We start from the raw sequence: 15,074 nt of genomic DNA on the forward strand, positions 1-15,074 counted from the left end.
AACTACAAGATAAGATTCTAGAACTTAAAGATTGAACCTTTCTTAACAAGAAAGTAACAAAATTCAAATTTTTTAACCAATCACATTAATTGTTAGCTAATTTTCGAAAATTTGATATAAAGATAAGAAAAAGGTTTTGAAAACATTTTGAAAAAGATTTTTTAAATTTTCGAAAAATAGAAAAAGAAAAAAAAAGATATAATTTTTGAAAAAGATTTTGAAAAGAGAAGATTTTAAAAATTGAAAATTTGACTTGACTTGTAAGAAACAACTAATTTTTAAAATTTTTGACTAAGTAAACTCAAATTTTCGAAAATTTGGAGAAAAATAAGAAAAAGATATTTTTTTATTTTGAATATTTTAATTATGAGAGAGAAAAACACAAACATGACCCAAAATATGAAAATTTTGGATCAAAACACTTAATGCATGCAAGAACACTATGAATGTCAAGATGAACACCAAGAACACTTTGAAGATCATGATGAACATCAAGAACATATTTTTGAAAAATTTTTGATGCAAGGAAAGTATGCAAGACACCAAACTTAGAAATCTTTAATGCATGGACTCTAACAAACAAAAAATGCACATGAAAAACAACAAACAATACAAAACAAGAAATCATCAAGATCAAACAAGAAGACTTGTCAAGAACAACTTGAAGATCATGAAGAACACTATGAATGTATGGAATTTTTGAAAAATACAAGAAAATTTTTTTTAAAGCATGCAATTGACACCAAACTTAAAAATTGACTCAAGACTCAAACAAGAAACACAAAATATTTTTGGTTTTTATGATTTTATGATTTTTTTTGGATTTTTATTAATTAATTTCGAAAATATTTTTGGAAAAAACGAAAAATAAAAGAAAAATTTTGAAAAAGATTTTTGAAAGAAAAATTACCAAATCTGAGCAACAAGATGAACCGTCAGTTGTCCATACTCGAACAATCCCCGACAACGGCGCCAAAAATTTGGTGGACGAAATTGTGATCCTCAAAGTTGGTCTCTTTGTATTTGTATGAAATCAAAAATACCTCAAAGAGATCATGGTGTGATAAATTGAGATCTTAATAATCCCTGGTGTGATCATAACTCCGTTCAACTTAACCAGCAAGTGTACTGGGTCATCCAAGTAATACCTTACGTGAGTAAGGGTCGATCCCACAGAGATTGTTGGTATGAAGCAAGCTATGGTCACCTTGTAAATCTCAGTTAGGCAGATTAAATTGGTTTATGATGAGTTTGAAAATTAATAATAAATAGAAAATAAAAGGGATAGAAATACTTATGTAAATCAATAGTGGGAATTTCAGATAGGCGTATGGAGATGCTGTGCTCCTCTTAAATCTCTACTTTCTTGTTACATTCATCCAATCCTTCTTACTCCTTTCCATGGCAAGCTGTGTGTAGGGCATCACCGTTGTCAATGGCTACATCCCATCCTCTCAGTGAAAATGATCCTATGCTCTGTCACAGCACGGCTAATCATCTGTCGGTTCTCAATCAGGTTGGAATAGAATCCCTTGATTCTTTTGAGTTTGTCATCACGCCCAGCCTTCAGAAGTTTGAAGCTCGTCACAGTCATTCAATCCCAGAATCCTACTTGGAATACCATAGACAAGGTTTAGACTTTCCGGATTCTCATGAATGCCGCCATCTATCTAGCTTATACCACGAAGATTTTGTTGGGGAATCTAAGAGATATGCGCCCGGCCTAGAGTAGAACAGAAGTGGTTGTCAATCACGCACGTTCATGGGTGAGAATGATGATGAGTGTCACGGATCATCACATTCATCAAAGTGTTGTGCAACGTATCTCTTGGAATAAGAATAAAAGAGAATTGAATAGAAAGTAATAGTAATTGTATTGAAACTTGAGGTACAGCAGACCTCCACACCCTTAATCTATGGTGTGCAGAAACTCCATTGTTGAAAATACTTAAGTGAAAGGTTCAGGCATGGCCGAAAGGCCAGCCCCCTGAATGATCAAGAGACCGAATGATCAACGACTACAAAGTCAAAAGATTAAACTGTCAAAAGATGTCTAATACAATAGTAACTTATCCTATTTATACTAGACTAGCTACTAGGGTTTACATGAGTAAGTAATTGATGCATAAATCCACTTCCGGGGCCCACTTGGTGTATGCTTGGGCTGAGCTTGATCTATCCACGAGCTGAGGCTTTTCTTGGAGTTGAACTCCAAGTTATAACGTGTTTTGGGCGTTCAACTCCGGATCATGACGTGTTTCTGGCGTTTAACTCCAGACTATTATATATTGCTGGAAAGCTCTGGATGTCTACTTTCCAGAAAATCCATTTCGAGTGCAGGGAGGTCAGATTCCAACAGCATCAGTAGTCCTTTTGTCAGCCTTTTTCAGAGTTTTGCTCAGGTCCCTCAATTTCAGCCAGAAATTATCTGAAATCACAGAAAAACACACAAACTCATAGTAAAGTCCAGAAATGTGAATTTAACATAAAAACTAATGAAAACATCCCTAAGTGTAGCTTGAACTTACTAAAAACTACCTAAAAACAATGCCAAAAAGCGTATAAATTATCCGCTCATCATAGCCTCTGCTGAACCAAAGCATGATGTTCTTTGGTAAGTTGTGGGGTTTCTTCCTCTAGAGGCTTTGTACCAAATAACTTGGCATTCAGCTTCATATGAGCTCCTAGGTACTGAGCAACTTGCTTTTCCCTAGTGTCTTCATCCTCATCAGAGGATGAGTATTCATCAGAACTTATGCACTGCAGAAGTGCATTCAAAGGAACCCCTATGGTTTTTACATGAGCATGGGCTTCCTTTGGTTCTGGGATAGATGGTTCTTTAGTGGGTTTTGAGCAGTCAGAAGGTGTGCTTTGACAGGCGTTCAACGCCAGTTCTGTTAGCTTATTGGGAGTTAAACGCCTATGCTATGCACCCTTACTGTCGTTAAATGCCAGTCCCTCTGTCATTTTGGGCGTCGAACGCCTAGCAGGGATGTCCTTGCTGGCGTTCAACGCCAGGTTCCTTGGGTGTCTGGGTGTTGAATGCCTAGTGAGGGGTTCTTCACTGGCGTTCAGCGCCAGGATGGCTACCTGTTTGGGTGTTGAATGCCCAGTGAAGGGTTCCTCACTAGCGTTCAGCACTAGAGTGCCTGAATGTGTGGGCGTTGAATAACCAGCCAGTGTTCCCTGGCTGGTGTTCAACGCCAGCTCTACTACCAGGATGGGCGTTGAACACCCAGTGAGGGGTTCCTCACTGGCATTTAGCGCCAGGCTAGCTGCCATTATAGGTGTTGAACGCCAGTGAGGGCTTCCTCACTGGTGTTTAATGCCTTCCCATTCTCCCCTAATTTGGCCTCTACCTCCGTGGTTATGGCCTTGCACTCTTTCCTTGGATTCACCTCAGTGTTACTAGGAAGAGTGTCAGGAGGAGTCTCAGGGATCCTCTTACTCAGTTGACCAACTTGTACCTCTAAGTTGCTAATGGAGGTCCTTGTTTAATTCATGAAACTGTGAGTGGTCTTAGAGAGGCTGAAAACCAGAATAACTAAGTCAGAAAGGCTTTGCTTAGAGGTCTCCATGTTCCCTTGAGAAGATGGGAATGGTGGTCTGTTGTTGAGCCTATTCTGGTTCCTTCCACCTTGATTATTATTGAAACCTTGCTGAGGTTTCTGTTGATCCTTCCATGAAAGGTTAGGATGGTTCCACCATGAAGGGTTGTAGGTGTTCCCATAGGGTTCTCCCATGTAGTTCACCTCCTCCATGGTGGGTTGATCAAGATCATAAGCTTCTAATTCAGAAGAAGCTTCCTGAGTGCTGCCAACTGCAGTTTGCATTCCAGTTAGATGCTGGGGGATTATATTGACCTATTGTGTCAATATCTTATTCTGAGCCAATATGGCATTCAGAGTATTAACCTCAAGAACTCCTTTCTTCTGAGAGACTCCATGATTTACAGGATTTCTTTTAGAAGTGTCCGTGAATTGGTTATTTGCAACCATCTCAATGAGTTCTCTAGCTTCTACAGGCGTTTTCTTCAAGTTAAGTGATCCACCTGCAGAGCTGTCCAATGAAATTTTGGACATCTCAAACAGACCATCATAGAACACGCCTATGATTGACCATTCTGAGAGAGGACATCTCCTGATCAATTGCTTGTATCTTTCCCAAGCGTCATAGAGGGATTCACCTTCTCTTTGTCTGAAGGTTTGAACTTCCACTCTAATCTTACTCATCCTTTGAGGAGAAAAGAATTTAGCCAAAAAAATCATTAACCAGCTTTTTCCAAGAGTCTAAGCTCTCTTCTAGTTGAGAATCCAACCATAACTTAGTTCTGTCTCTTACAGCAAAGGGAAAGAGCATAAGCTTGTAGACTTCAGGATTAACTCCATTAGTCTTTACAGTATCACAGATCTGTAAGAATTCAGCTAAGAACTGATGAAGATCTTCCATTAGAAGTCCATGGAACTTGCAGTTCTGTTGCAGAAGAGAGACTAACTGAGGCTTAAGCTCAAAATTGTAAGCTCCAATGGTAGGTACAGAGATGCTTCTGCCATAAAATTTAGAGGTAGGCATGGTGAAGTCACCAAGAACCTTTCTGGCATCACATTCAGGTTCGACCATATCCTCCCTTTCTCGTTCAAAGTTTTCTTAAATGTTTCTTCTTGAGTCTTTTGCTCTAGCTTGTTCCGCGTCATTTGCAAATCCAGCCATCCACGCGTGGGCGTCACCCACGCGCACGCGTGACCCCGCGAAATCAACGTAAATGGGTGTATGGCAGCAAGTTATGATGGAGTAGGGCTGGAACCATGCTAGAAGCACAAGCCCTACCACGCGAACGCGTACCCCATACATCTGCGTCATTTTTGAAAGAAAGGCCATCCACGCATGCGCGTCATCCACGCGCACGCGTCACCCTAAATTTTGATAATATGCATTTGAGACAGAGAGTTGTGCGAATGCGAGGCTGCTCTCCCGCCACTAGCACAAATGAAGTCACACGTCCGCGTGACTGACGCTTCCGCGTCACTTGAAAATATCGCAACTCACGCGATCGCGTGACCCACGCGTCCGCGTTACCCGCGCCGCACAGTTTACCAGCGCCAGAATCCCTATCTTTTCTTCCCTAATCCTAATTCTTTCTCCCTCCTTATTTCTTTCTTCCTCCTTTCTTACTTTCTTCTTTATCATCTCTTTAACTTCTCATCCTTCTTCACTTTCATTCTATTTTATTTAATTTATTTACATACTTTCATCCATTGCATTTTAATTTTGTGCATATTTTTATTTTCTTTTCTAAATTTCTTATTTTTCCATTGGTGTTAAATGTTCTTATTCAACTGTTGCATCTTTTCTTGCATTATTCCAGTGCTTCATGACTTATTTTATTATGATTGGGTATTATTATTCATAAGTCAATGCTAATTTTTATAATACTGGTATTTACTTTTGCATTGACATGAACTTATACTATCTTGCATTATCCACACTCTCTTCCCCTTTATTGCAATTTTTGCACCATTAATATGCCATATACTTTTACTATTTTCTCACTTACATGTTGTAGCTACCATGTAATTGAGACCCTTATTATTTGGCATTACCCACTCATATTTTATTTGTTTTCTATCATTGTTTTTGGGTTCCTGTTCTTCTTTTTTCTCTTCTTTCAGGCTGGCCACCGATGAATGAAAAAGGAAGAAACTTTTATATGGGGCAACAGACAAGTCCATCTGCACAACCTTTGGAGACAAGCATCAGTTGGAGCAACCCGTCCACCTGTACATCTTAGCATGCACTGAGGACGGTGCAATCTTTAAGTGTGGGGAGGTCGATACCGATCTCCATGGGTTAGTTATTTTCTTCCCAACACCAATGTCTAGTTTTCTTTGTTAGTTCATTGTTGCATTGCATAATAGATTGCATGTGTAGTTGATTGTCTGCATTTAAGTACTACTTGGTAGAAAAATAATAAGTTTCTTTTTAAGACCCTATTTTTGAAAAATTTCACTAATTTAAAATCAAAATTTTGTGTTAAACTTTTCGGAAGTTGTATTTGGAACATGGTTTTTTGAGCCAAAGAACACACAACCCGTGAGATTTTAAGCTTATTTATATGGTTACATTATTTAACCATAATATTTCATTCTTGTGTGTTTTTCTTCCCTATGATTGCAATCTTTTCTTTGTTCCATTCTATATATCCACTATTTAGTGTATTTACATGCTTGCATATGATTGAGGCCATTACTTGTTTAGCTCACTTATCCCAAATAAGCCTACCCTTTAAATCACCCTTGTCAGCCACTTTGAGCCTTTTAATCCCATTTATTCTATATTTTACCACATCACTAGCCTTAAGCGGAAAAGCAATTAATTACCCCAATTGAATCTTTGGTTAGCTTAAGATAGAGATGGTGTATCAACTAAGTGTAGGAAAACTATGGGAACATGGGTTAATAAGGGAATGTGTTATGTTCTTACTTTAATAAAATATTGGGAATTTGGGTACCTACTCATGTGAGACCAGAAGAAATTAAAAATCCATGTGCATTGATATGTTATGTTTACTTTTATATTTTTAATTAAAAAACAAAAAAAAGAAAAAAACAGAGAAAAAAGATAAAGAGAAAAAATATATATAATATAAATAAATAAATAAGGGGGCAAAATTACCCCAATGTTAAGTTAATAAAAGATCAATGCATATGTGATGCAAATTGAAAGAAAAGTTGATACATGAGTATATGATGCAAAAGTGGAAATTTTGGGTAGTTAGGCATGATTTAAGAAGTTATACAGAGTGTGTGTGTTTATGTGAGAGCTTATGTTAGTCAAGGATTCAATCTATAACTCACTTAGCCATACATATATTCTCACCCTTGCCTTGGCCCCATTACAACCTTGAAAAGACCTCATGATGTTTACATTGGTACATTAAATATTTGTTGATTGGTTAGATGAAGAACAAAGTTTAGAAAGCATGATTAGAGAAGAGTAGAGTGAATTACTCTATACACTTGAGAGACTAGAGTGATATACACTACCAGTGAGGGTTCAATGCTTGATTCTATATTCCCTTCTTTCATGAGCTATCTTCTTACAAGTTTACTTGTTTTTACTGTATGGTTTGAATTAGTGGAATTTGATTTATGTTTGTCTTGGAGAACTTATTTATTTTTAACCAAGTAAAAAAAAAACATTCTGCATTTAGTTGCATTCATAGGTTGCATTTCATACATTTTACAATTTCTCTTCACTCTCTTATAGCTTCTCTTGAGCTCAGCATGAGGACATGCTAATGTTTAAGTGTGGGCAGGTTGATAAACCACTATTTCAAGATTTATCTTGTGCTCAATTGAGTGGTTTTTATCAACTCTTTACCCACTTATTCATACTATTTGCATGGTTTTACTTTTCCCTTCCTGATTTTGTGCTATGGTTGAAAATATGTTTCTTTGGCCTTAAACTTACTAATTTTAATCCTCTCTTATTACCATTAGATGCCATGATATGTGAGTTAAGTGATTTCAGGGATTACAGGGCAGGAATGGCTCAGAGGATGGAGAGAAAGCATGCAAAATTGGAAGGAATACAAGAAGTTGAAGAAATTGCTAAGTTGTCCAGCCTGACCTCTTTGCACTCAAACGGTCATAACTTGAGCTACAGATGTCCAAATGATGCGGTTTTAATTGCGTTGAAAAGCTAATGTCCGGGGCTTTGAAATGATATATAATTTGCTATAGTGCCCGTACAGCTAGGCAACACGAACGCATATTCTATGCGGATGCATTGCCGTGACAATAATCAACGTGACAAAATTCGCAATCAGCAATTTCTGGGTTGCTTTTGACCCAGTTTTCAGCCCAGAAAACATATATTAGAGGCTATAAAGCGGGAAAATCCATTCATTCATCATAATTCATTCATAATTCATAATTTTAGTTTTTAGATGTAGTTTTAGAGAGGGATAGGCTCTCTCCTCTCTCTCAGGTTTTTGGATTAGGATTCCTCTTAAGGGATTTAGGATTTCTTCTTCTCAATAACCAGGTTCAATGTTCCTTTTATTTATTTTTCCAATTTAATTTATGAACTTTTCCATGTTAGATTTGAATATTCTATTTAATATACTTTGAGGTATTTCAGATATAAGCTTGTTTTATTTTATTTATGTTATGGATGCTTTCAATTTATCCAAATTATTTTCATTCGAGTAGATTTTCTTCCCTTTTGTCTTTGGTTAAGTAACTGGTAACACTTGAGTTATCAAACTCAGCTGTTGATTGAAATTGGAATTCTTTGCTGATTAATTTGTACTCCAATAACTCTAGTCTTTCCATAGGAGTTGACTAGGACTTGAGGATCAAATTAATTAGTCCGCTTTACTTTCCTTTATTTAGTAAGGGCTAACTAAAGTGGGAGCAGAGTCCAATTCTCGTCACACCTGATAAGGATAACTAGGATAGGACTTCAATTTCTTATACCTTGCCAAGAGATTTTCGTAATTATTGATTTATTTTTCTTGCTAATTAAATTACTTGTACTCTATTTCAAAAATCCAAAATAAAATATATCTTTTTCCATAACCAATAATAAATCATACTTCCTTGCAATTCCTTGAGAAGACGACCCAAGGTTTGAATACTTCGGTGATTTATTTTTATTGGGTTTGCTTAAGTGACAAACAAAACTTTTGTACGAAAGGATTCTCTGTTGCTTTAGAAGCTATACTTACAACGCGATTATATTCTTGTGAATTTATTCACCTATAGAAATCTGATTGTCACTTTTCTTTAGAGTCCTTTCAGGTTCAGGATTAAGATCAAATAGTGGTTTTTTATCCCTGTTCTTGGTCATAAACAAGAAAAGAAGAAATAAAAGAAAGGAAGAAAACTTTTTGTGCCACTTGGACCAAGAGCTTCCAGTGAGATGTGAAGAAAGAAGAAGTAGAAAAGTAAAGATTGAGGATGAGAGATGAGCAGAGTTTGAATAAAGAGAAGTGAATAGGAGAAGAAGTATAAATAGAAAAGATAAATAAGAATTAAAATATTTTTGTTTTCTTTATTCATTAATTATTTTTGAAAATTAAGTTAATAATTTAAAATCAATTGAAAATTAGTTAGTGATTTTCGAAAATAGAAGAGAGAGAAGAGGGACAGAGTTTTCGAAAATTAAGAGAGAATAGTTAGTCAGGAAGTTTTGAAAAAGAAGAGAGAGAATAGAAGTAATTAATTAAGAAAAGATTTGAATTTTAAAATAAGATAACAGATAAGATAGGAATTCAAATTAGAATTTGAAATTAAAAAGATAAGAAAAGATAAGCTGAAAAATTAAAAAGATTTGAAAAAGATTTGATTTTAAAAATTGAAGATATAAAAGATAAGATAAGAAACAAAAAGAATTTGAAAAAGATATGAAAAAGATAAGATGTTGAAAAAAGATTTAATTTTGAAAATTGAAATTTGAATTCTTAAATTTTAAAATTTGAAAAAGATAAGATAAGATTTTTAAATTTTGAAGAAAGATAAAAATTTTGAAAAAGATAAAATTTTTAATTTTGAAAAGATTTGATTTTTTGAAAATTGAAAACTAAGATATGATAAGATAAAAATTTAAAATTGAAATCTGAATTTTTATTTTAAAATTTTTAAAATTAAGTAAAAAGATAAGAAAAGATATATTTTTTATTTTTGAATTTAATGAAGAAAGAGAAAAACAAGTAAAAGACACAAGACTTAAAATTTTTAGATCTAGTGTACCTTATTTTCGAAAATTTTGGAGGGAAACACAAAGAGATACCAAACTTAAAAATTTGAAGATCAAAATACAACGAAAATACAAGAACACTTTGAAGACTAACAAGAACACAAAGAACAAGACTCAAAGACTCAAAGAATACAAGAACATAAAAAGGACATCAAACTTAATATTTTTAGAAAACCAAACACAAATGTTCGAAAGACTAAAGAAAAATAACAAGAGGACACCAAGCTTAAAGATTTGACACAAGATTTAACAAAAAAAAAACTACTTTTGAAAAATTTTTGAAAAGAAGATTCCAAAAAATCAAAAATTGTAATAAGAACAAAAACAAGGACTCAAACACCAAACTTAAAAATTGAAACAAGACTCAAACAAAAAGACACTAATTTTGAAAGATTTTTAGAAAAAGGACTCAAGATTTTCGAAAATTAACAAGAACAAAAACAAAAAGACTCAAACTAAGAACAAAGATTAAATAAAGAAAATAAAAATTTTTTTGAAAAAGTTTTAAAATTTTTTTCCGAAAAAAATAGAGAAGAATTCAATTAGCCATACAACGCCGATTTTCATCCTATGCGTACGCGTCGCTGACGCTTACGCGTGGATTGACAAAACTGCATGCGACACATACGCGTGGGTCACGCGTATGCGTGGGGAGTGCCAGGCACTCCTCCCACACAGTTCTAGCGTAACTCTCTGTTCAGTTTAATAGAGAGCAAAATTTCGCATTGACGTGGGTCACGCGTACGCATCACGTCCTCTTTTTTTTTAAGCAAAATAAAGGTAAACATGCAGAATTGGAAATGAATACTGATATTAATAAAATAAAACTAATAAAAAGTAAAGATCATACCATGGTGGGTTGTCTCCCACCTAGCACTTTTAGTTTTTGTCCTTAAGGTGGACATTTGGTGAGCTCCTTGTCATGGTGGCTTGTGCTTGAACTCATCCAGGAATTCCCATCAATGTTTGAAATTCCAATAGCCTCCGGAATCCCAAACTTGGCACATAAAGCCTTCAAGCAAGTTAAAGCAAGTGACAAGGATCCAAGAGTGTTGATTGCTAGAATGAATTCCGGGGTCCCAAACCTTACTTTTGCACCTGTCTTCGTATTGATCATCATTGTTCCAAACGGGTGACAAGCAATCTGAATTCTCACTGAGACATCCAAACAACTTCATAGACCCATTCAATCAAGCTCTACACCAATTCTTGCACTTCAACTTTGAGCATGCAACCGTATTGAACCTTGCCTGACAACTCCAACCACTACCCATCTCCCTTTTACTCTTAAAGCCACAAAGCGCTCTAAGTTAACCATCTGACTCAAGCAACCCATATTCAAGTGGGAAAGTAAAGGTTAAGGATAAGAATTTTACCCACTTGAATGTTGTATTGGATGGTAATGGCTTTAGGAGAGGTGTTTCTAATGATCTTGCAAGCTCCACTCCCTGATGCTTTTCCTTGACAACTTTCACCTCTTTGCGAGCTTCTTCAATTCAACCTCTTTCTCTTAGTAGCTTTCTTCCATTTCGATCTCTTCTTCATTGCTTACCAAGGGCATGGGAGGTTGTGTCCCTTCTTTTTTAATCTCCATGTCAAATCTAGTGGAAGAAGATTCAATTGTAGATAAGAATTCATCAATGATTGAATCCATCTCATGATCAACCTCCTCCAAGTCTTCAACCATGATATGTCTTGGAGGTTGTACACCTTCCTGAACATCAAATTCAAACGTCTTGGAAGGAGACTCTATGACTTGAGTTTTTCATGGAGGTTCTGCATCTTCTATAATTTTGGCTCTCTCTACTTGCTCTAATACAAAATCAAACTCCTCCTTGATGTCTCCCACCTCTTGACAACTTTCTTCAATTCCTACTTCCACCTTTTGGGCCTCCTCATGCTTCTCTTGAAGTATGGATGCGTGAATTCGATCCATTAAATTCCTAAGATGATCCCTTCTCCCTTGTTCCATGTCACTAGCATAATTGGGATCATGTTGCTCATGAATTGATGGATCCACACGAAATATAAGAGCTCAGAGAGTAGAGGTAAGACTAGTGAGAGCAGAGTTAAGTGTGGTCCGAAGCTCTCTTTGCCATTGGTGAATAACATTAAAAGTATCATCTATGGGAGCTTGGAGAGGATAGGAGGGATCATTTATTGGGAGAAAGAGCTCATAATACGGGGATGGTTCTTCTTGATAAGGATATGGAGATGGTGTATATTGAGGTGGTGGTTCTTATGAGTAATTGGGTTGGAATTAGGGTGGTTTTATGTATGGTTTGTATGGTTTATATGGTAGTTAGTTAGGTGGATATGGATTGGGGTCATATGGAGGCGAATGGTGGAGAGGGGCTTGTGAGTATGGTGGTTCATAACTATGTTGAGGAGGGGGTTCATAGGCGTATGGTGGGGCTTATTGGTAACTATAGGGGGTCCACCATAGCTATTAGATTGATACGTATCTTGGAATGGCTCTTGCTCATAGTACGTTGGTAGAGGTTGTTGCCAAGAGGGTTGATCAAATCCTTGTGACTCCTCCCATCTTTGATTATCCCATCCTTGATACATGTTCTCATTGCAGCATCCATTCCCTACAACATAGTTTGAACCAAACTCATAGCCTAAGGGGTGAAAATTCATAGCAGCAAATAAAAACAAAACTAATAAAAATAAGCAATAAAGTCCTAAAACTAACAAACAAGCAAAAAGAAAACATATACAATAACCAATAATAAGGCACACGTTTGCAATTCCCCGGCAACGGCGCCAAAAATTGATGGAGGAAAAATGTCGGTAATGATTTTCAGAAAAATAATCTTGTTGCAAATATAGTTCTAAACCGACAATTCAACCTCAATCAAATTTAATATGTTTATCACTTAAGCAAATGATAAACCCCATTTTTAGGGTTTATGATGGGCTTAATCTAGTGGATTTTATCCATTATTCTCACACTTATTCATATAAATCGCATGTTTTACGTTTTCCTTCCTGATTTTGTGCTATGATTGAAAACATGCTTCTTTGGCCTTAAATTTAATCCCCTCTTATTACCATTCAATGGCATGATATGTACGTTAAGTGATTTCAGGGATTACAGGGTAGGAATGGCTTAGAGGATGGAATGGAAGCATGCAAAAGTGGAAGGAATACAAGAAACTAAAGGAATTGCTAAAGCTGTCCAGCTTAACCTCTTCGCACTCAAAAAGTCATAACTTGAGCTACAAATGTTCAAATGGGGCGGTTCTAGTTGCGTTGTAAAGCTAACATCCGGGGTTTCGCAACGATATATAATTTTCTATAGTTGCCTTGAAGATAGGCAATGCGCACGCTTGGAACACACGCACGCATGACCTGGAAAAAACTCAATCCACGCATACGGGTGGACGACGCGTACGCGTGACTTGCCACGTGCTGGATGTATGGGCTATTTTTGACCCAGTTTTCAGCCTAGAAAACACAAATTAGAGGCTATAAAGTGGGGGAATGCATCCATTCATGAAGACAACTTTCATATTCACAATTTTTAGGTTTTAGATGTAGTTTATAAAGAGAGAGGCTCACTCCTCTCTCTTATGATTTAGGATTAGGATTCCTCTTAAAGGTTAGGTTTACTTCTTATTCATTCCAAGTTCAATGTTCCTTTACTTTAATTTCTCTTCTACTTTTATTTATTCTATTCTTTTAGTTTGTTAATATTGGTTTATGAACTCCATGTTAGGATTGATTTTCTTATTTAATACACATTGAGGTATTTCAGATTTATGATTGCTTTCTTTTATTTATGATATAAATAATTTGGATTTTTCCTCTCTTTGCGTTGGTTGAGTAATTGGTGACGCTTGAGTTATCAAACTCAGCTGTTGATTGAAAATTGAAATTTGCTGATTGATTTGGATCTATCTAAAGCTAATCTTTCCATAGAAGTTGACTAGGACTTGAGGAATCAAATTGATTAGTCCACTTGACTTTCCTTTATTTAGTAAGGGTTAACTAAGTGGGAGCAATAAACAATTCTCATCACACCTGATAAGGATAACTAGGATGGGATTTCCAATTCTTATACCTTGCAATGGTTTTCATAATAATTAATTTACTTTATTGTTAATTTATTTCCTTGTTCCTTATTTCAAAAACCAAAAAATATACCTTTTTCCATAACCAATAATAAATCATACTTTCCTGCAATTCCTTGAGAGACGACTGATAAACCATTTTTTATGATTTATATTGTGTTTAATTGAGTGGTTTTATCAAGTTTTCACCCACTTATTCATATAATTTGCATGTATTTACAATTCCTTCCTGAAAATGTTCCATGATTGAAAACTTGCTTCCTAAAGACCTTTTAATTGTATATTTTTAATTTCCTTGGTACCATTCGATGCCGTGATTTGTGTGTTAAGTGTTTCAGGCTTCATAGGGAAGGGATGGCGTAAGGAATAGAGAGGAAGCTTGCAAAAATGGAAGGAGCACAAGGAATTGAGAAGATGACCAGCGAGAAGTGACGCGGGCTCATGGCTCATGTGACCGCGCGAAATAGAGGAAATCACAGGGACGCGCCCGCATACCTGACGTGACCGCGTGGATTGGAAGCTGCACGAGTGACGCGAAGCATGGACGACGCGCATGCGTGGCACGGGAAACGCTTGGTGACACGAAGGCGTGGACAACGCGGTCGCATGTCGTGCGCAATCTGCAGAATTACAGAAGTCGCTGGCATAGATTCTGGGCCGCGTTTCAACCCAGTTTTCAGCCCAGAAACACAGATTAGAGCCAGGGAACATGCAGAGACAAAAACAACAATTCATTCCGCATAATTTCAAGTTTTTATATCTGATTTTACTCCTCCCTTAGGTTTCTCTTTTGACATTCATGATTTAGGATTCGAAGATTTTTAGCTTTGACTTTTGAGAAGAGTCTATCTCCGGAACTGGTCATATATTTTGTTATTTACTTTTTATTTACTCTTCCATATTCTTAATTTGTCCAGAGTTGATATTGGATTATTTTCAGAGCTTATTAATACAAGACTATTTTTACTTTTAATTAATCTCTTTCATTATTGTTTATTATGTCCCTTTTTATTTTCTCCATGTATTTTGTGAAGTCTACATTTATGATGATGGAGTAGTTCCCCAACTTGATTGGGAGTTGATTAATAGGAGAACCTTGAGTTGGAATACTCAAGAGTTCAATTGTAATTGGTTCATTGTTGGTTGGCTTGTTAGTCACTAACTCTAATCCTTCCCAAGGGAGAGGATTAGGACTTGTGAATAGAAGTTGACTTTTAATTTGACTTTCCTTCA

This window comes from Arachis hypogaea, chromosome 10 (genome assembly GCF_003086295.3).
Source record: "Arachis hypogaea cultivar Tifrunner chromosome 10, arahy.Tifrunner.gnm2.J5K5, whole genome shotgun sequence".
Lineage (NCBI taxonomy): Eukaryota > Viridiplantae > Streptophyta > Magnoliopsida > Fabales > Fabaceae > Arachis > Arachis hypogaea.